This window comes from Lolium perenne, chromosome 5 (genome assembly GCF_019359855.2).
Source record: "Lolium perenne isolate Kyuss_39 chromosome 5, Kyuss_2.0, whole genome shotgun sequence".
Classification (NCBI taxonomy): domain Eukaryota; kingdom Viridiplantae; phylum Streptophyta; class Magnoliopsida; order Poales; family Poaceae; genus Lolium; species Lolium perenne.
Genome location: NC_067248.2, coordinates 201,553,099 through 201,574,794, shown reverse-complemented (window position 1 = coordinate 201,574,794; position 21,696 = coordinate 201,553,099).

Sequence of the window (21,696 nt, the reverse complement as noted above, 5' to 3'; positions counted from 1 at the left end):
AGTTGATTGCTCATAGAGGATGACATGCGGGTCCCAATTAGCAGCAGCGGTGTCAACGTTTCCAAGGCGGCAAGGGATCAAAAGAAAAAGGAAGTAGCCGTAAATCGGGGGTCAAAAAAATCCAAGAATAGAAAGAATTTTGGTTCATAGAGGATGACATGCGGGACCCATGATCCTGCATCGTAAACGGCTCGATCGGAGAGCGTTGAACGAGATGGCGCGATCGAGAAAAAAAACAATGCCAGAGAGGCTTCCTTCTGGGCCCTACATCCCTCGGCGGTGCGGATTTGCGTTGACTCGGCCGGCGAACCCGAGAATTCGAGATGCACCACGTCCCGGGCCACCATACGTAACGTTTTGGCCGGTTTCGTCGGGCTAGGTGGCCTCAAAAACGAGAAAAAAAATGTTTTGACATGCACAACGGACAGACCCAAAATCGTCGGCCATGGTACACCAGCAACCACGGCGCGACTTCAACTTCGTCGGCCATGGCAACTTTTCTTGTAGTATTAGAGATAATTGAATTCAGTGAGGAGGACAATGTGCTAACTAATGGCTGTGAAATACGCCAGTTTTTCTCGCTTTTAAACCCTTAGCTAAGTCAAGAAATTTACTAAGTTTACCTCTCAATTTTACCAAATTGATGGACTTTCATGGCAGCAAGATCAAGTCTCTATGGTGCTAACAATACACCGTTGGGATCAACAGGAATATCCAAAACAACTATAATACATGCAACAATAATTCCTCCAAAGATGGGTGCTCTAGCAGCTAAGCGACGAGCAATAAGAGCACCAAGGTTGTATTTAGTACTATAGAGTGTAGTAGCTAGAAATTCCAAATGATAATGAGAAATATTACTAGTGTTTTTCCTACCAAGAATACTAGTCGCAAGGTAATAATCAAAGTATCGAATAGCTATGAGTTGAATGTTCCTTATCTTGCCACGTTGGGCTCTGCGGTCATCATCATTCGTCACCCCTCGGTAGACTTCCAGCAAATCAGCAGGAGTATATTTGATCCTTTTTGATGTTCCAATCATATCAATACCTATGATACCACAAAATTTTGACAAGGTCATATTAATAGGCCTATTATAGATTTTAAATGAACTAGTCGGCCTGAAAGCAGAGTTATGAAAAGCAAAACTCTCAACAAAAGTCTTAGTGAGTAAAGCATATTGGTCTCTCATCATACATGTATGTAGTTAAACCAACCCTGCTAACAAGGAGCAATAAATCATCATACATCCGTGCATCTCTCATAAATTCAATGCAATGGAAAGTGGATGGATGTGCATCTCCATCATCCCTATCGCCAATACTTGGTGCAATAAGATCTTCATTATAGGATGGCATAAATTGAGCGGTTGATCTTGAGGACCTCGTTGACCGCGTTGCTTCTCTCTCAAATATTTCTCCAAAGGTATGGTTGTATGTCCTTCTTTTATGAAATTGTTAGCAAATCTCATAAAAAATAATTTTAAGACAAACAAATGAAGGAGAACTCTATAGGGACTTATAAGAGGACTAAACATGCATCAAAACAACTTATCTAAGCATAATAAAAGCATGCAAGCTCACTTAACATGTTACCTACAGCAGCAAAATACTTAAGAAATACTTCACTAAACCAAATTCTACTTGGATAATTGGAGGAGTCACATACCGGAGAGCAAATGCTTAAATTTCAGCAGGAAATATGGGATGAGCAAGGAGGTCGAAAATTTGTGAGTAAGAATAGCAAGAACACGAGTTTGGGAAATGGTGGAGTATTTTTCGGGTGAGAGTGTGGAATGGCAGAGGAGAGAGCAAGTAGGGGGGCCAGGGGGCCCACAGCTGGCCTTAGCACCGCCAGGGTGCGCCCCGCAACACCACATAGTGTGGTCGGCTAGTGGGTCCCCCTGGGATGCCCCAGGTGCCTCTCTGCCCCATTTTGATGCATAAAATTTTCGCAAAGGTTTTCTGAATTTTTCGAGAAACTTTATTTCTGGGCAATTTTCAGAATTTGATAGATGATTCTTTCACAGGAAAACTTTTATGGAACGATAGAAAACAAACTCAAAACTAAATCTACAGGAGTTCTAAAACATTATAATATGAAATTAGTAAGTGTACCATAGGTGAAGATATAGTTTCATTCATCCAAAATTACTTTGCTAACAAGGTTGATCAAGTCTTGTTACCAAAGCAATTTTGTATGAAACAAAACTTTGCATTTCACTAGATGATCATGTTACCTCAATCTTGACAGGAATAGTCCCAACCATCACAATATAATAATCTTTCTTCGGCATTGGCAAAGGCAAATGAAACTTCCCAATCAGAATAGTCTCAATGTTATTAATTGTATTTAGACCATACTTCCTATCAATCTTCTTAGGAAAATAAACAGTGTGCTCCTTTTCATCAACATTAAAAGTTACTTTCCCTTGGTTGTAATCAATAACAGCCCAAAAAGGTCTCCCAAGAATAATAGACATATTATCATCTTCAGGCATTTCTAGCACGACAAAGTCAGTTAATATCATACAATTGTGAGCAACTTGAATAGGAACATCCTCACATATACCAACAGGAATAGTAGTAGACTTATCAACCATTTGCAAAGATATATCAGTTGGTATTAATTTTTCTAGATCAAGTCTCTTATAAAGAGAAAAAGGCATAATGCTAACTCCCGCTCCCAAGTCACATAAATCAGTTCTAACATAATTATTTTTGATGGATCATGGAATAGTGGGTAGACCTGGATCTCGAAGCTTCTTTGGAACCTTTCCATTAAAAGAATAATTAGCAAGCATAGTGGAGATTTCCAAATTTGGAATCTTCCTTTTATTAAAGACAATATATTTCATATATTTCGAATAAGGAGGCAATTTAATAGCATCAGTCAAAGGATTTGCAAAAACAAAGGTTTCATCCATTCACAAAACTTGTTATAGTGTTCTTCCTCCTTTGATTTGTGTCTCTTATCCGTAAAAGGTATTGGTTTTTGCACCCAAGGTTCTTTCTCACTACCGTGTTTATTAGCAATGAAATCTTCCTTAGTGTACTTTGTATGTCAGTATGCTTTTTAGGTTCCTTTTTAAAAAAAATATCAGAAGCATCACTTTTATCATTACCATTTTCAGTTTTAGCATGAGAGATAGATATACTATTAGGACTTTATCAGAAGATTCTACAACAATTTTATGTTTCTTCTTATTTTTCTTAGATTTAGTCCTAGCATCATTAATTCGTTGAGAATTTTGTTCAATTCTTTTTGGATGTCCCTCGGAATATAGAGGATCCTGAGTAGAAGCACCACTTCTAGTGCTTATTTCATTGCATTGCGATGACTTCCATTAAGTGGTATGTCATTGTTCTATCAAAAGTGTTAATTGAAGTTGTTCAAATATGCATCATGATAGCTTAGATGGTTCAGTTTCATTTTTCTAAACATTTTGATATATTATTCACATTTTTCTGATTAAAAATGAATTAGTTATGAATTAGACAAGTTTAATCATTTTCTAAAATTTCTGGAAATTCCTGTAAAATATTAAAAGCATGACAGACTGGACCCACATGTCAGGGTTTATTTTTTTCCTAATCATTGTTGAATTTAATAAATCTCTGACGAAGGCCCCACCTATCATAATTTTAATAATTACATAAAATACAAAAATAAAAGAAAAAGGTTGACATCCCGAGCCCACCGGGTCAACCGCCGGTGACCACCTAGCGGTGGCACTACGGCGTGCGCGGCAGCGCGGGAGCACGGGCGTACGAAGCGGGGTTTCGCGAGCGACCGAATGGTGGTGGCGTCGCTGTGATTTGGTCGCCGGAGCTTGGCCAGCTGTGAGCTCGTGCGGCGGGCGGCGCAGATATGCGGCGCGGCGGCGCTACAACGAGCGGGGAGGGGGCGAAGGGGCTCGGCGGGACAATCAGCTCACCACGGAGCGGATGGTGGCGACGGCGACGGCACAGGAGGCCCGTAGCGGCGGAATCGACGGTGGCCAGAGCTCGGGCCGGCGAGCTCGATTGACTCGTCTGGGGGGTTCCCGGCACCCGCGCATGGACGAGATGAACGAGGACAGTGAGGCGGAGATAAATGAGGGCTCGGGGAAGCTCGGGGGTGGCCAAAACAACGGCGATGGCCGACGGCCAAAGCTAGGGTTTCAGGCGGAGCTTGGGCAGAGAGCAAGAAAGAGAGCGCGAGGGAGAGGGGTGATAGGGGTGAGGGAGATGGCGTCGTGGAGGCCTTATCCCCGCCCAGGGACGACGAGTGGCGGTGAGGATCCTGGCGAGAGATCGACGGCTGGGGCGGCCACACGGAGGTGCTTACCTGCGTGGAGGAAGAAGACAAGGACATTTTTGCCCATAACCCCCTACCTTTTTCCGTTTTCCTGAAAACTATTAAAAAATAGGGCTAAAACCATTTGTACTTCTTGTTTTGGGCTGTTTTGAAAACCATAAACTTTCAAAATCTTGTACCAACATTGTGTGGCATCATTTGATCATTTCAAAATACCACACATCATAATTTTAATGTTTGAAACATTTGAAAGGCATTTCAAATAGAGAAAGACTTGCATGCTGACAAGGTATCGACTTGTCAATGCCTAAGGGTTGTAGAATAGGGTTTTCGTGGAAGTAGGGGGTAAGTAGATCTCGAAGGTTCAGCCGGAAAAGTAATCGACTACTAGAAAAGTAGGGTTATGTTGACAATGAAATCAATCCTCTCTTCGTACCTCGACTCCCCCTTATATAGGAGGCGGAGCCGAGGGTTTCGTATTACACAAGTTTACAGATTCTGGTAGACTCTTTGAGTTCGACCCGTAAAGTTACAAATCTCTTTATTCCTAATAAAATTCTATCTTTCCAAATCATCAGCTAATTGGGCTTCCGAGCTTCATAGTCGTCAACTCATGGGCCTTCAGTAAACCCCGGGTACCATCTTCGGCAGGCCCACTGGGGATGCCTATGTCAGTAGCCCCCGAGATTTTGCTTTAATCGAAGAATAAAGGAAAATCTCCATCATTACAATTAACACATGATTTCTTCGAGCTACTAAACATCTTTCATAAAATAATCATATATTGTACATGGATTATGGTAATTGGGGATGGTTCATCTGACAGATCAGGTACCAGTTAACTGCTCTCGTGGCAATCCCGCAGAAACCTACTTCAAGATCAAGTCCCTGGACATGATCTCGGTATACTGGCGTAGTTCGACATGTGCCGCTTAAGGTCTTACCGTATGCATAACTCCAGTTATATTTTATCGGGTACCTAACGCTTCCGTTAGGATTTTCTTCGCATTTGTTGACACGGAAAAAGTAGCAGAGCGCATTCATGTGCGATACCACGCCACAAAGGACAGATCCCGGGGTCTTACCTTCGTAAAGTTTTACGGCATTCAGATATTTAATCGTGACTGAGGCGCTCTTAGAATATATTATCGAGTGCCTTTTTCGGCTGCTGGAATGGCACATTTATTCGAGTCATATGATGACTTATTATGTTGTCCTCCCGATGGGAGTATATGAAGAGTTATTATTATAACTCGAAATATACTTATCTTGACTCCTTCAGTTTCATCGGGTACGCAACAAGCGTTCCCGATGGGAGTAGCCCCCGAGGCTACAGCCAAGTGCTTGTACATGGTTGTAGGCTCACCTTTTTATCATCTTATCGCTATATTGTCGATTTTTATATCTCCCATTTTTATCGGGTGCGCGACCAGCGCTCCCGATGGGAGTAACCCCCGAGGCTACAGTCGAGTATTTATACTTGGATGTAGGCTCACCTTTGCTATTTTTTGAATCACCTATACATCATACTTCCTACAAAAAGTAACCCCCGAGCATTTGAACAAAAACTTGTATTTGATCAAAGGCTCCCAAAATTATTTTGTCTATACAATAAAAACTCCTTAGCCACCAATCTTGGAAAAACTGCAGTCGAAATTTCCCATATGGTGACATCAATGCTGACGATGGCCACGATCATTGTATTGGGAACGTGCGGGTTCTGTCCTTTCACTGACATGTAGACCCCTGACACTGTGTTACCTGACACGTTACGCAAGTGGGGGCACACGTCCTCCACTTTTCCTGACACGCGTGCTACTGTGCCTGCCCAGTAACTTCTGAGTAAATATACGATTTTACCCCTGATAACACGTGTAAGGCATCGGATTCACTTCCTTTTTTATCCAACGGCGTGATGAATCGCATTCCGGGTATAAATAAGCTTCTTCTTCCTCGTTCTTCCCCTTCACTGTGCCGCTCAACTTTTCCCCTCTCTGCAAAACAGCTCCAGTGCCTTCCCCCAAACTCATCGTGTTGCTTCTCATCTCCACTTTTCCTCCAGCGCTCCTTTGAATGCCACCGCGCACCAAGCACCTCCGGCACACCGCTTTAGGAACCCACATGGATACATAATAATTTGAGATCTCTGGATGCGAGAGATCCAAGATCTCCAATCAAGACGTGAACATGCTCAAGAAGCTTTGGTTGACGAAGAAGGAAAAGGGGCTGCTCTTCCCCGAGGCTACACCTCGCATCGGCTATCGGGTAACATTCGTCGACCATCTCATCTGTGGCCTGTCCACCCCCATCCACGAGTTTCTTCGTGGATTACTATTTATCTATGGGCTGCAGCTGCACCAGCTGACTCCCAATTCCATCCTCCACTTCTCCATCTTCATAACTTTGTGTGAGTGCTTTCTCGGGACCCATCCAAATTGGGGCATGTGGAAACGCATATTTTACATTCTCCGCAACAACTCCCACAACACCAACTACAATGTAGGTGGTGTTGTTATTTGTATCCGTTCCGATGTCGATTACTTCGATGTCTAATTCCCCGACTCCGTCCAGGGGTGGCGCAGGAGATGGCTATACATCCGCGAGGAGTACCTTGGCTCGTAGGAATACAACATCGCGCCCTTTGACGGTGGCGCAAAAATCCTCCGGCGCCGTTCATGAGACGCGGAAGCTACCAAGGAAGAGAAGATGGCGACAGATGCGCTGATGAAGCGCATCCATGAGCTTCAGAACACCCGCGGTAAGGAACTGTCGGGTGTTCAGATTACTGTGCACTTCCTTAGGATCAGGGTGCAGCGTCTACAGGCTCAGAAAAAACCCCTCTGGATGTATGCTGGCGAGAAGGATGTCGACCGCATATCCAAAGATCTTTCTGTGAAGGATTTGGAGAAGCTTGTCCGACGTTTTTCGTCGCTGAGCAAAAAAGATACAATTCCAACCTCTTGTCGCGTGGAGCCATACAGAGGCACCAACGCCCTCCCCAAAGTAAGTAATTTGTCTCTCAAATTTATTTTTACTTGACTGCTATATTTGTTGAACTTGTTTTCTCGAGTGTCTTTTAACTTTCGGCTGCTATCTTGTTGTTTCACTGTCTTGCTGTCGACTGCTGTCTTTCTTAACTGTCCCTTGGTGTTGACTTTCCTTCTGCAGAATCATCAAGTCTTATCTTCTCTGTCTCTCCTGCCTGAGGGTGGGGAGGTTGACGAACGAGCCATCGTCACCGACGATTCGTAGGGCACCTATCACCCTAAAAGTGAAGTCGCAGGATCTCACAAATCTGCGGCTTCCTTCGATAAAGAGACAGAATCGGACGCTTCCGAATCAGCACGCTCTCCTCCTTCCGCTGCTGCTCCAAAGAACAAGAGGAAGAGGGATGAAGTCGAAGATTCCGGCACCTCCAAACCCATTGGGTCACCTGCGGAGGCAGCTTCTCCCGAGGAAAAGGGTGGCTTCTGCCCTTACAATGACGCTATTATTAGCTCGTAAGTTTTGCTAGTCATTGTTGTTGCGTATTTTTATAAATATCCTCACTCTTATTTCTCGACAGTGGCGAAGAAGAAGAAGAAACCGCAGCTAATGTGATGGCTCCCACGAGTACGTCGAATACATTGGTTCTCTCTGAATCGCGATGTGCTGCCGAAGAACCTTCTTCTCCTCGGCAACATGAAGAAGAAGCGTCGACTCCTGTCGCCAGCCCCCGAGCCCCCTCGCCTAAAATACCAAGGATTGGGCCTGGCGAGAGCTACGACTGTTTTGCTGGAAGCTCGATGAATCCTCCCTTTGATGATGTAAGTTTTCTTGCATCTATATTGTTTATCGTTTGCCGAGGTTTTCTTTTCTGAGCTTGTCTGTTGACTTTCTTCTTGCAGCCTCTAATGAAACCTTTCATCAATCTCGGTACTCAATTAATTGGGTACCATGATTCTGTCGAAGAGTTGAAAGGTAAACCTTGCTTCTTGCAGATTAGAAAATTTTCCTGATTTAACTATAGTGTATTTTGACTTATCCTTCCGATACTTCTCCTTTCATTAGAGGCCCTTGCGAAATCCAACAAGCGTGCGGATGATCTTGTTGTCAAGCTTGAGCAGAGCGAAAAAGCGTGGAAGAAAGCGGAGCAAGATGCTGCCTCTATTGGAGATCTTCGAAGAAGACTCCATGCCGCTGAAAATGCTTTGAGAGAGAAGACGACGCAACAAATTGCGCGTGAAGAAGACATCATAGGCCGCCTAGAATCGCAAAATCGGTGCTTTGTCAGTAAGTTATTTGATCACCTTTCTCCTGCTTCTTCTAATAGTATCTCTCCTCATACTTGTTGATAACCCGAGTTTTGTTTCAGCAGGAAAAATGGGCCAGGATTTTGTGCTTCAGGAAGCTGAGGAAGATCGTCTTCTCGATGCCCTCTCCCTCCTTCGGATCCATGGGGATCTGGCGCGCCACAGTATTGTCGATGCGCGGACTGATTTTTCGCGCCTCTTCCCCTATTTCTTCCTGATGACCCACAAGTATAGGGGATCGCAGCAGTCTTCGCGGGAAGTACAACCCAATTTATTGATTCGACACAAGGGGAGACAAAGAATACTTGAAAGCCTTAACAGCGGAGTTGTCAATTCAGCTGCACCTGGAAACAGACTTGCTCGCGAGAGTTTATCAGTAGTAACAGTTTTATAGCAGTAGCAGTAGTGAAATAACAGCAGCAGAGTAACAGAGACAGCAGTAGTAATTATAGTAAACAACAGGATTAAAATACTGTAGGCACAGGGATGGATGACGGGCGTTGCATGGATGAGAGAAACTCATGTAACAATCAAAGCAGGGCATTTGCAGATAATAATAAAACGGTGTCCAAGTACAAAGCAATCCATAGGCATGTGTTCCATATATAGTCGTACGTGCTCGCAATGAGAAACTTGCACAACATCTTTTGTCCTACCAGCCGGTGGCAGCCGGGCCTCTAGGGAATCTACTGGATATTAAGGTACTCCTTTTAATAGAGTACCGGAGCAAAGCATTAACACTCCGTGAACACATGTGATCCTCACATCACTACCATCCCCTCCGGTTGTCCCGATTTCTGTCACTTCGGGGCCTTTGGTTCCGGACAGCGACATGTGTATACAACTTGCAGGTAAGATCATAAAACAATGCATATCATGATGAAATAATAACATGTTCAGATCTGAGATCATGGCACTCGGGCCCTAGTGACAAGCATTAAGCATAACAAGTTGCAACAATATCATCAAAGTACCAATTACGAACACTAGGCACTATGCCCTAACAATCTTATGCTATTACATGACCAATCTCATCCAATACCTACCATCCCCTTCAGCCTAAAGCGGGGGAATTACTCACACATGGATGGGGGAAACATGGCTGGTCGATGGAGAGGCGTCGGTGATGATGATGGCGATGATCTCCTCCAATTCCCCGTCCCGGCGGAGTGCCAGAACAGCGACTTCTGGCCCCCGAGACGGAGTTTCGCGATGTGGCGGCGTACTGGAGGGTTTCTGGCGACTTCGACTTCTGCCTCGCGATTTTTAGATCGAACCCTTTAAGTAGTCCAGAGGGGGGCGTCGGAGGCCAGCCGAGGGGACCACACACTAGGGCGGCGCCCCCCCTGGGCCGCGCCGGCCTGGTGTGTGGGGCCCTCGGGCCTCCACCTGGCTTGCCCTTCTGGCTCCCTGAGTCTTCTGGTAAAATAGGCCCATTGATATAAATTCCGAGGATTTTCCCGAAAGTTGAATTTCTGCACAAAAACAAGACACCAGAGCAATTCTGCTGAAAACAGCGTTAGTCCGTGTTAGTTGTATCCAAAATACACAAATTAGAGGCAAAACAATAGCAAAAGTGTTCGGGAAAGTAGATACGTTTTGGACGTATCAACTCCCCCAAGCTTAGCTTATTGCTTGTCCTCAAGCAATTCAGTTAACAACTGAGTGCGATAAAAGAACTTTTACGAACACATTTGCTCATATGATGTAAATATTCTCATAATATGGCTAACACTTAGGCAATTCATAATAAGGTACATGCAAATAAGATCATCTAACAGATATATCAATCATGGAAAGGTACCAACAATTAATAATAAGCATCATGAATCATGTCTATAAGCAGGATTGCAATGTTCATAAAAGAGTATGATAAAGTGGTATCTCGTTTGCCCGAATTTGAACAGCAAAACATAAATGCCCAGGCACCTCTGAGGTTCATAGAAAGACTAGAAATAGAAATTGTCAAAGATAAAAGCATCAAGGTTATACCACAGTCAATCATATTTTGGGACAAGCATATTATACTAAGAATGACAGTTGTGCTCTCAAGAAAGTGCTCAAAGAAAGGATGGAGACACAACATAAAAGTAAAAGATTGACCCTTCGCAGAGGGAAGCAGGGATTAACATGCGCTAGAGCTTTTCATTTTTTTTAAACAGGAGTAAAATCATTTTGAGAGGTGTTTGTTGTTGTCAACGAATGGTAATGGGTACACCAACTACCTCGCCAACCAGACTTTCAAGAGCGGCTCCCATGAAGGACGTTATTTCTACCAGCAAGGTAGATCATCCCTCTTCTCTTTTGTTTACACATGTACTTTAGTTTTTATTATGAGTGACACTCCCCCCAACCTTTGCTTACACAAGCCATGGCTAACCGAATCCTCGGGTGCCTTCCATCAATCTCATACCATGGAGGAGTGTCTATTTGCAAAATTAAGTTGCTTACTGATGAATCAGAGCAAAACATGTGAAGAGAATTATTAATGAAGTTATTAGTTGGGGCTGGGCACCCCGTTGCCAGCTCTTTTTGCAAAATTATTGGATAAGCGGATGTGCCACTAGTCCATTATGAAAGTCCGTCAAGAGTAAATGACAAGGTTGAAAGATAAACACCACATACTTCCTCATGAGCTATAAAACATTAACACAAATTGAGAAGCATTTTGAAGGTTTTAAAGGTAGCGCATGAGAATTTACTTGGAATGGTTTGAAATGCCATGCATAGGTATTTATGGTGGACACTTTGGAACAACTTGGTTTTCAGGTGTTTGGAAGCACGAGCAGCGTTCCCGCTCAGTACAAGTGAAGGCTAGCAATAGACTGGGGAGCGACAAATCAAGAGAGCAGTCACTGTCATAATTATGCTTGCGGCAAAATAAATTAACGGAGGCATAAAAGTGATACAAGAACTCTGAAGCAATGTAAATCATCGAGGCTTAATTGACTTTTGTTCAGTCATATGCATGCGTGAGCATGTGCCAAGTCGATACAAATGAATTATTCAGAGGAGGATACCACAATGTCATACCTACTTATGAATAAAACAATACAGGCAAACATCCATGACATGCTACTCATATTAATAAATTGGAGCTTAACATGAGAGATCATGAACTACCAGACTTTCTTAAATGACATATACCTCACATGAACCAACTAAGCATGCTCACATGGATGAGTATATGTACAAAAATGAAAACAAATAGAGTTCATACCAGCCTCTCACCACAATCGAATTGTCGTAGATCGTCATTATTGCCTTTCACTTGTGTAGCTTGAATAATATGAAATGAAAACCACGCTCCAGCCACCGAAGACCATTGAACTCATAGTGAACTTTACAAACCAAAGAAGAACAGCAAATATTTTTGGTGTTTTCGAATTGGAAACAAGAACAAAAGAAAACAAGCAAACAAAGCAAAATCTTTTTGGATTTTCTTATAGCAAACCAACGATAGCAAATAAAGCAAAATAAATGCAAGAAACCAAAACAAGCAAATGGTGAAGAGAAACAACAGAAATATTTTGGTCTTTTGTGTTTTAGGAAAGAAACAAAGCAAAAACAAGAAAATGGAATCTAGAAGAGTCACATAAACACAAAGCAGCAGAAATTCATCAAACTTGACAGCAGTACAGTACTCGATTTTTAAGAAATTCTTCCCCTGCTCAAATTGAAAAGTGTTCAACAAATGAAAGTTATATAACAACCTGGGGAACATGCACAAAAATTGGCTTCGCAAAATATCGTTCTGGCTATTTTTGAGAATTTTCTTGGTAACAGTCCAGAATCTGTTTTCAGGCAGCACTTCCCCAAATATCATCTCCCTCTCATTAGAAAACCACTTAAAGAAACAAACAAGTATATACAAGTATCCAGCAACCATAATATGCAAAGAATGAGTGATGCCGGTATACCTCCCCCCAAGCTTAGGCTTTTGGCCTAAGTGGAGTTTAACCCCAGCGAGGGTCGTTGTTCCACGCCGGTGGATCATACATGGCGTAGTCATAGTGAGGTCCCTGTGCAGAAGAAAAGCGTGGAGGCTCCACATGTCCAAAATGTTGATACGAAGAACTTGCTGCATCGGATGACGAGTCGAGGTGTTCCTCGGCCTCCTCCGTGTTGTCTCTTGCATGATGGCCTCCTCCCTCTATGTGTGCACTCAGTGCACCTTCTGTGACCGACCAATCCTCCCTGGAATCAAGGTTAAATAGAACAGGCGCAGGCAATCTTACTAGTTTTTCAGTTTTCTTAGTTATTCTCCAATCTTTCTTATAAAATGTCATCTTGTAAAACAGGTTACCCAAATTAGATGAATCAGAAACAAATTCATGTTTAATCATGGAGACTATGTCAAGTTTTTCTATGGGAAGTTGAATATCAAGATGGTGAGGTTCTACACCATGCAAAGCTAGTAAACGAGAGGCGATGAGACCTCCACAGATTCTGCCCTTCTCACGGTTAGTAGCAAGTCTATAAGCTATCAACGCACCCAAATTATAAGCCTTACTACCTTGCAGTGCAGCAGCTAGAAAAGCTAAATCCTGGATAGATAGTTTACTACCATTCTTTCTAGCAAGAACGCATTTAGTAATGAAATAAGCAAAGTAGCGGATAGCTGGGAGTTGAATGCTACTGATTTTACCACCATCCTCTGAGGAGCTCCTTCCATGACAAATCCTCTCGAAAAGTTTTAAGAGCTGTCGCGGCGATCCCCTTATCTTCTCGCATGATCCCCATTGCGGTGCTCTAATTGCTATACAAAAATCATTGAATGGCAAGTTGACAGTTTTATTATAAATTTTATACTGAACCATGGGGTTAGATTGCGACAAATTGAACTTAAAATCCTGCACAACAGACATAGCCATTTTGCATATTGGCATGGTTCTCCGTCAACAAAATCATTCAACCCTACACGAGAAATTAGATTCTGAACATCTCCCAAGATTCCTGCACTTCTCATGAAATCTGTGCACGGGTAGTAAGAGGGGTATACTCCCTCTTCGCGGTTCACTCTAATGACTTGTTGCACCTCCAATTCTTGTTGGTTTAGTTGATGTCTATTCCACTCCATTTTCTGAAATTTTCAACAAACATTATAAAATTTGATTTGGTGACATATAATTGAGGGGAACTTCCATAGGAACTTGCTAGAGTACTAATCATGCATCAAAACTAGTTTATACCACTTAGAACAAGCATGCAAGCTCACTAAACATGTTACCTACAGCAGAAAAATATTCAAGATATACTCAACCAAACAAAATTCTACTTGGATAATCGGAGGAGTCACATACCGGAGAGCAAATGTGCTAAATTTCAGACAGAAATCTGGGCTGAGCAAAGAGATCGAGAAATCTTGAGCTCTTGAGCAGAAACACGAGTGAGAGAAAGCTGGTGTTGATTTTTTCGGGAGAGAGAAGAGTGTGGGAGGAAGAGATGCTAAAGTGGGGCAAGGGGGAGCCCACACACCAGGGTGGCGCGCCCCCCTTCCAGGCCGCACCGGCCTGTGGGGTGCCACCCTGGGGTGCCCCACTGGTCATCCCCAGGTGCTCCCGGGTGCATTTTCGAAAAATAGGACCAACGGTATAATTTTTGTGAATTTTTGAAAACTTTGAAAAATGCACATTTCTGGGTATTAAGTTTATTATTACTGGCCAGGAATTTTTTTGAAATCTCTAATTAACTAAGGAACTTTGCAAAACAAAAGTGCTACAGCAAGTAGAACAAGTGGAGGAAGAAAGAAATGTTGTTTACCTCCTCTATGCATATAAAAAGTATTTGTTAACAAGGTTGATCAAGTCTTGCCACCAAATAAATTTTACATAGCATAAGAAGAAATAAACCTCAAATCAATCATGTTACCTTGAATTGTATTGATATGGATCCAATCATAAGATTTTGATAACCTTCTTTAGGCTCATATATAGGACAATCGATAGTTCCAACTTTGATAGTTCTCACATTAGAAATAGTATTAACTCCACATACTTTATCAATCCTCTTGGGGAAATAGACGGTATGCTCCTTATCATCAACATTGAAAGTAACCTTTCCTTTATTGCAATCAATAATAGCCCCTGCGGTGTTAAGAAAAGGTCTCCCAAGAATAATAGACATATTATCATCTTCAGGCATTTCCAACACAACAAAATCAGTTAATATCAAGCAGTTATTAGTAACTTGAACAGGAACATCCTCACATATACCAACAGGAATAGCAGTAGATTTATCAGCCATTTGCAAAGATATATCAGTAGGTATCAACTTATCTAAATAAAGTCTCTTATAAAGAGAAAAAGGCATAACACTAACACCGGCTCCCAAATCACATAGAGCAGTTCTAACATAATTATTCTTAATAGAACAAGGAATAGTAGGTATATCTGGGTCGCCCAACTTCTTTGGAACCTTGCCATTGAAAGACTAATTAGCAAGCATAGTGGAAATCTCCTCATTGGGGATTTTCCTTTTGTTAGTGACAATATCTTTCATATACTTCGAATAAGGAGGCAATTTAATAGCATCAGTCAAAGGGATTTGCAAGAATAAAGGTTTCATCCAATCACAAAATTTATTATAGTGTTCTTCTTCCTTTGATTTTAGTTTCTTAGCAGGAAAAGGCATTTGCTTTTGCACCCAAGGTTCCCTTTCATTACCATGTTTCTTAGCAATAAAATCTTCTTTAGTATACTTTTTATTTTTAGCATGCTTTTCAGGTTCATCTTCAACTTCTTCTTTATCAGAAGCATCATTCCTATCATTATCATTTCCATTATCATGTTCATTACCACTTTTAGTTTCAGCATCAGAAATAGAAATACTATTAGGATCATTAATAGGTTCAGAGGATTCTACAACATTTTTATGTTTCTTCTTCTTTTTCTTAGAAGGAGCACTAGGTTCAATTCGTTGAGAATCTTGTTCAACTCTTTTGGGATGCCCTTCAGGATATAGAGGATCCTGGGTAGAGACACCGCCTCTAGTTGTTACTTCATAAGCACGTTTCTCTTTAGAATTATTTTTTAGCAAGTCATTTTGCACTTTAGTGAGTTGATCAATTTGAGTTTCAACCATTTGAAAATGTTTAACAAGCATCTTAACATCATTGGAGGTTCTCTCCACAATATCATGCAAATTGCTAATAGCTTGAGAATTTTCCATTAGATGATTCTCTACTCTCATATTAAAATTTTCTTGCTTAACAATATAATTATCAAACTCATCTAAGCATTGAGCAGGAGGTTTTGAATACGGAATATCTTCCCTAGTAAAGCGTTGAAGGGAGTTTACCTCAATCATGGATGAAGGGGGAATTATCTCACATATATCTTCTATGGGAGGTAGATTCTTCACATCTTCGGATTTAATACCTTTCTCCTTGAGAGACTTCTTGGCTTCCCTCATATCTTCATCATTCAATTTAATTAAACCCCTCTTCTTCAATATTGGCGTCGGAGTTGGTTCAGGTGTAGTCCAATCATCATGATTCCGGCCTATTTTAGCCAATAATTCTTCAGCTTAAATGCAGAGTTCTTTTCCTGAAAACACAACCAGCACAACTATCCAAATATGCTCTAGACTCAACGGTTAGTCCACTATAGAATATATCAAGTAAATCATGCTTTTCCAATTCATGTCTAGGTCGAGCCCTGATAAGAGAGCAAAATCTTGCCCATGCTTCAGGCAATTTCTCTCCATCTTCCTGGTCAAAGCTATAAATTTTCTGTAAAGCAGCATGTTGAGCACTAGCAGGAAAGTATTTCCGAAAGAAAACATCAAGAAAATCACCTGGACTTTTAATAGAACCAGGAGGCAAATTATTATACCAAGTTTTAGCATCATCATTTAATGAGAAAGGAAAATTTTTAGCAACAAAATAAGTACGCATCTTGACATCATCAGAAAACAAGCTACTCATAGAAGAGAGTTCATTCATGTGTTCTACAGCACTTTCTTTTTCAGTACCACAAAAGGGTGTTTTCTCAACAATAGCTATATGAGATAGATCAAGAGAAAAATCATAATATTTATCCTTAATGCATATAGGAGATGTGGCAAATTTAGGATCAGGAGATAGCTTATGTCTAACAGTATATTGTGCGAGAAACTTTTTAATTTTTCTTGCATCAAGCGATAGCATTGCATCTATTAATAAAATCATCATTAAGCTCCACATAATCCTCATCAGGATCATCACTAGAATAATCAAGTTCAGGTGAATTAACAGGTGTAGCAGCATTAGGAGTTTCAGTATTTTCAATTTGTCTAGACCTAGCAATTGTAGCATCTAGAAAGGATCCCAATGAACCACTATCATCAAGCACAGCAGAAACATTATCAATATTATGAGAGTTTTCAGATTCAGTAGAAGTACCAGCAAGTGAAGCTTGCGGCGGTGAAACAAGTTGACTTATCACAGATGGTGAATTAAGAGTAGCAGAGGTACTCAGAGTTGTACCTTTTCTTGTAGTGGATGGTAATATGGCGACTTTAGGATCACGAGTTTTACCCATGATGGAGAATTTGCAGCGAACAATATCAATCCAAGTGAACTTCCAAATAAAGCTATGCTCCCCGGCAACGGCGCCAGAAAACTGTCTTGATGACCCACAAGTATAGGGGATCGCAGCAGTCTTCGCGGGAAGTAAAACCCAATTTATTGATTCGACACAAGGGGAGACAAAGAATACTTGAAAGCCTTAACAACGGAGTTGTCAATTCAGCTGCACCTGGAAACAGACTTGCTCGCAAGAGTTTATCAGTAGTAACAGTTTTATAGCAGTAGCAGTAGTGAAATAACAGCGACAGTAAATGTGAGACAGCAGTAGTAATTATAGTAAACAGTAGGATTAAAATACTGTAGGCACAGGGATGGATGACGGGCGTTGCATGGATGAGAGAAACTCATGTAACAATCAAAGCAGGGCATTTGCAGATAATAATAAAACGGTGTCCAAGTACAAAGCAATCCATAGGCATGTGTTCCATATATAGTCGTACGTGCTCGCAATGAGAAACTTGCACAAAATCTTTTGTCCTACCAGCCGGTGGCAGCCGGGCCTCTAGGGAATCTACTGGATATTAAGGTACTCATTTTAATAGAGTACCGGAGCAAAGCATTAACACTCCGTGAACACATGTGATCCTCACATCACTACCATCCCCTCCGGTTGTCCCGATTTCTGTCACTTCGGGGCCTTTCGTTCCGGACAGCGACATGTGTATACAACTTGCAGGTAAGATCATAAAACAATGCATATCATGATGAAATAATAACATGTTCAGATCTGAGATCATGGCACTCGGGCCCTAGTGACAAGCATTAAGCATAACAAGTTGCAACAAAATCATCAAAGTACCAATTACGGACACTAGGCACTATGCCCTAACAATCTTATGCTATTACATGACCAATCTCATCCAATCCCTACCATCCCCTTTAGCCTACAGCGGGGGAATTACTCACACATGGATGGGGGAAACATGGCTGGTCGATGGAGATGCGTCGGTGATGATGATGGCGATGATCTCCTCCAATTCCCCATCCCAGCGGAGTGCCAGAACAGCGACTTCTGGCCCCCGAGATGGAGTTTCGCGATGTGGCGGCGTACTGGAGGGTTTCTGGCGACTTCGACTTCTGCCTCGTGATTTTTAGATCAAACCCTTTAAGTACTCCAGAGGGGGGCGTCGGAGGCCAGCCGAGGGGGCCACACACTAGGGCGCCCCCCCCCCCGGGCCGCGCCGGCCTGGTGTGTGGGGCCCTCGGGCCTCCACCTGGCTTGCCCTTCTGGCTCCCTGAGTCTTCTGGTAAAATAGGCCCATTGATATAAATTCCGAGGATTTTCCCGAAAGTTGAATTTCTGCACAAAAACAAGACACCAGAGCAATTCTGCTGAAAACAGCGTTAGTCCGTGTTAGTTGTATCCAAAATACACAAATTAGAGGCAAAACAATAGCAAAAGTGTTCGGGAAAGTAGATACGTTTTGGACGTATCACTTCCCAAAGCAGAAACAACCAGATACCTTCTCTGAACTTGCCAGGCACTTCATTCTTGACGAGGATCTTGGGCTAACTTTTCGGCAGGAGAACTTAAAGGTTGGCGTTGAAGGTACCATAGCCCTGGTTGCCGAGAGCCAGCAAAACTTCTACTGAGCAAAAGCTGGTGAGACGAAGGGGATAAACAAGGAGAAGTGGCAGTCTCCGATTAAGGCTGCCAAGCCGCACTCGAAGAAGATTCTCTCCTTCCTCGGATACAAACCAGCTGCTTCCTCCAGTACCGCCAAGCCGGAGGTCAAGTAGACCAACTTACTCCTCCATTTTTTTCTTTTTCTTTTGGTAGATGTCGACATCCTTATGATGTGCGACTGCTTTTGCCGACTTACTAGAAGTCGAGTTTTTGTAATGAATCTTCGCCTATGTAAATAGTTCAACTTTATGAATGGAAAAGGGAAAAAATTCTCATGTAGTAATTGATGTTGTCGAGGGTACTCCTCGTCAATGCCCTCCGATAGGGGCTTAGGGTTGACGGAATCCTGTAGGCTGACACGAGGCATCGGTTCACAGACAAGCGGGGAGAGCGATTTACCCAGGTTCGGGGCCCTCGATGAGGTAAAACCCTTACGTCCTGCCTGTCTGTTCTTTGATTATGAAAACAATGGGTTACAATGGGGTGCCGAATAGTTCGGCTAAGATCTAGGCGAGATTGCTGTTGCTAGGGTTACCTAGCTCTAAGCTTTTCCTGGCTAAGATTGCTAAGATTGTTCGTGTTCTTCGGCAGCCCCTCTCCTGGCCTTTATATAGGAGGCCAGGTCTCAAAAGGTCTAACCGAATACGACTAGATTTACAGTAGTTTAGATCCAATCTTTCCTTATTTGTTCGCTTCCTTGTCTTGCCCGTCAAGGGATCTTCTGGTGCGCCGACCTAGTGGCCCATCTAGCCTTCGGGTGTCTTCATGGGCCTCCAGTTGGTCAATACAGGATAGGGCAACGTCGGTTACTCGAAGGGTAATGCCCACGTCAGTAGCCCCCGAGTGTCTAGCCGAAGATAATTCGGGTAGAGACTAATGCATGTCCTCTCATGATATTCTTCTCCTTCATTATCCTTATTCATCTTGATTATGCTTCATCTTCCTTTTATCGGGTGCGCGTCAGCGCTCCCGATAGGAGTAGCCCCCGAATCTAGGTACGGATGTTTGCAATCCGTGCGTAGACTCAAGTTGTACTACTCGAATACTTTCCTCTGCCGAGTTTTTCGTAAGGCTTCATAGGTCATCTGATATATTTTCTTCACGCTAAGGATAATGAGCAACGTGCCCAACTTTTGTTGGTTAACTGCCGATGGCAAAACAACGTTACTCTACACAGAATCAAGTCCCCGGGCATGATCTTGGAGTGCAAAAAACTTTTACTGGATGTACATCATGCGCTCCCGATGGGAGTGTCTGGGTGTAATCGCTTGTAACCGAGAACAGTCTCAGTCCTTTTTCCTTCGACTGCTTACTCTGTCGAGTCTTCCTTTTTTATCGGGTGCGCGTCAGCGCTCTCGATGGGAGTAGCCCCCGAGTCCAGGTTCGGATGCTTGCAATCCGTGCGTGGACTCAAATCCTTCATCCGATGACTTTTTATATTTCCATCGAGTGCCTTTAATAATATTTTTTTTTTATATGATGTCACAATTGTGGGCCAATTGATGGGATTTGACTTGACGTGTAACTGCTGTGGGCCAATTGATGGAACTTGACCTGACGGGCCCACCCTAGTTCTGCGCGGGTAGTTTTTAGGTCTTAACTAATGCACGCGCGGCGATCGAGGCGTCTCCTCATTTTTCGCGCGACGTGGGAATAATGGGCCGCCGGTTCCACTCTTTCTTCTAGTGCCACGTGTACAGTCAGATCTGGTCCTCTCCCCACGATGCTTTGTGGAGTTATGGCCACGTTTGGGCTCAAATTCTTACGGGATAAATAGGGAGCCTCTTTTCTTTTTACCTTTTACCCCGCTCACTGCTCATCTTCTCCCTCAAGCCTTCTGTCCTTCTGCCTCTCCATCAAAAGCTTCGTCCACCATGGGCAAGAAGAAGAGCGGCAGCACATTGGAGGCGGCCAAAGTTAGCCGCGACTGGAGCGCCTCTGCCATTACCAACCGCGAGATCAACAAACTCCGCGCCCTCGGCTTCATCTCCGCATCTGAGGATGACGTTCGTCTCCCAGGTCAGGTTTCTCGCCCGAGTCCCCCAAAGGGCTTCACCGTCATGTTCGCCGCTTTCCTGTTCCGTGGCCTCTCTCTTCCGGCGCACGAGTTCCTTCGCTCCCTTCTTTTCTTCTATGGGATTCAGCTCTGGCAGCTGACCCCAAATTCCATCCTCCACCTTTCCATTTTTGTCACCGTTTGTGAAGCTTTCCTCGGCATTGAGCCCCACTGGGGCCTTTGGAGGAAGATCTTCTATGTGAAGCGTCGCAATGATAGCAACGGCCACCCCGTTGTTGGCGGCGTCGGCTTTGTCGTCAGGAAGGAGGTCGATTACTTCGACTATCCGATGAAGGAATCCGTCCAGGGCTGGCGCAACAAATGGTTCTACCTTCGGGACCCTGTCGTTCCTGGGCGGCGTTCAAATCTCCCCGTTTTTGACGATGTCTTGGTGGCTCACAAGAAGAAATCTTGGAACAACGCCCTTTCTCCCGAAGAAAAGGCGACAGCCGATGAGCTATTCAAGCAAGTTGTCATTCTGAAGAATTCAGGAGGCATGACGATGCGCGGTACTGAAGTAGTTTCAGTGTTCCTGCAACGTCGAGTGCAGCCGCTGATGTCTCGCCCTCACCAGCTGTGGCTTTTCGCTGGCAAAAACGATAAGTCGAGGGTCAACTCTGCCGACATTTTGGCAGACGAGCTCCAGAACGAAGTTTGTCGCCTAACATGCCTCAGCACCAAGGACACCATCGTTCTGACATCGGCGCGCCCTCCTTATGACTCCAAGCATCCTCCATCCGAGGTAACCTTTTCGTCCTTCATTTACTGTCATTACTCCTTCTTTTTGTTTGTGCCTTACACGTTTTGCTATCTTTCTGCAGGTTCCCGCTGTCACCCAATGTTATCCTCCCTC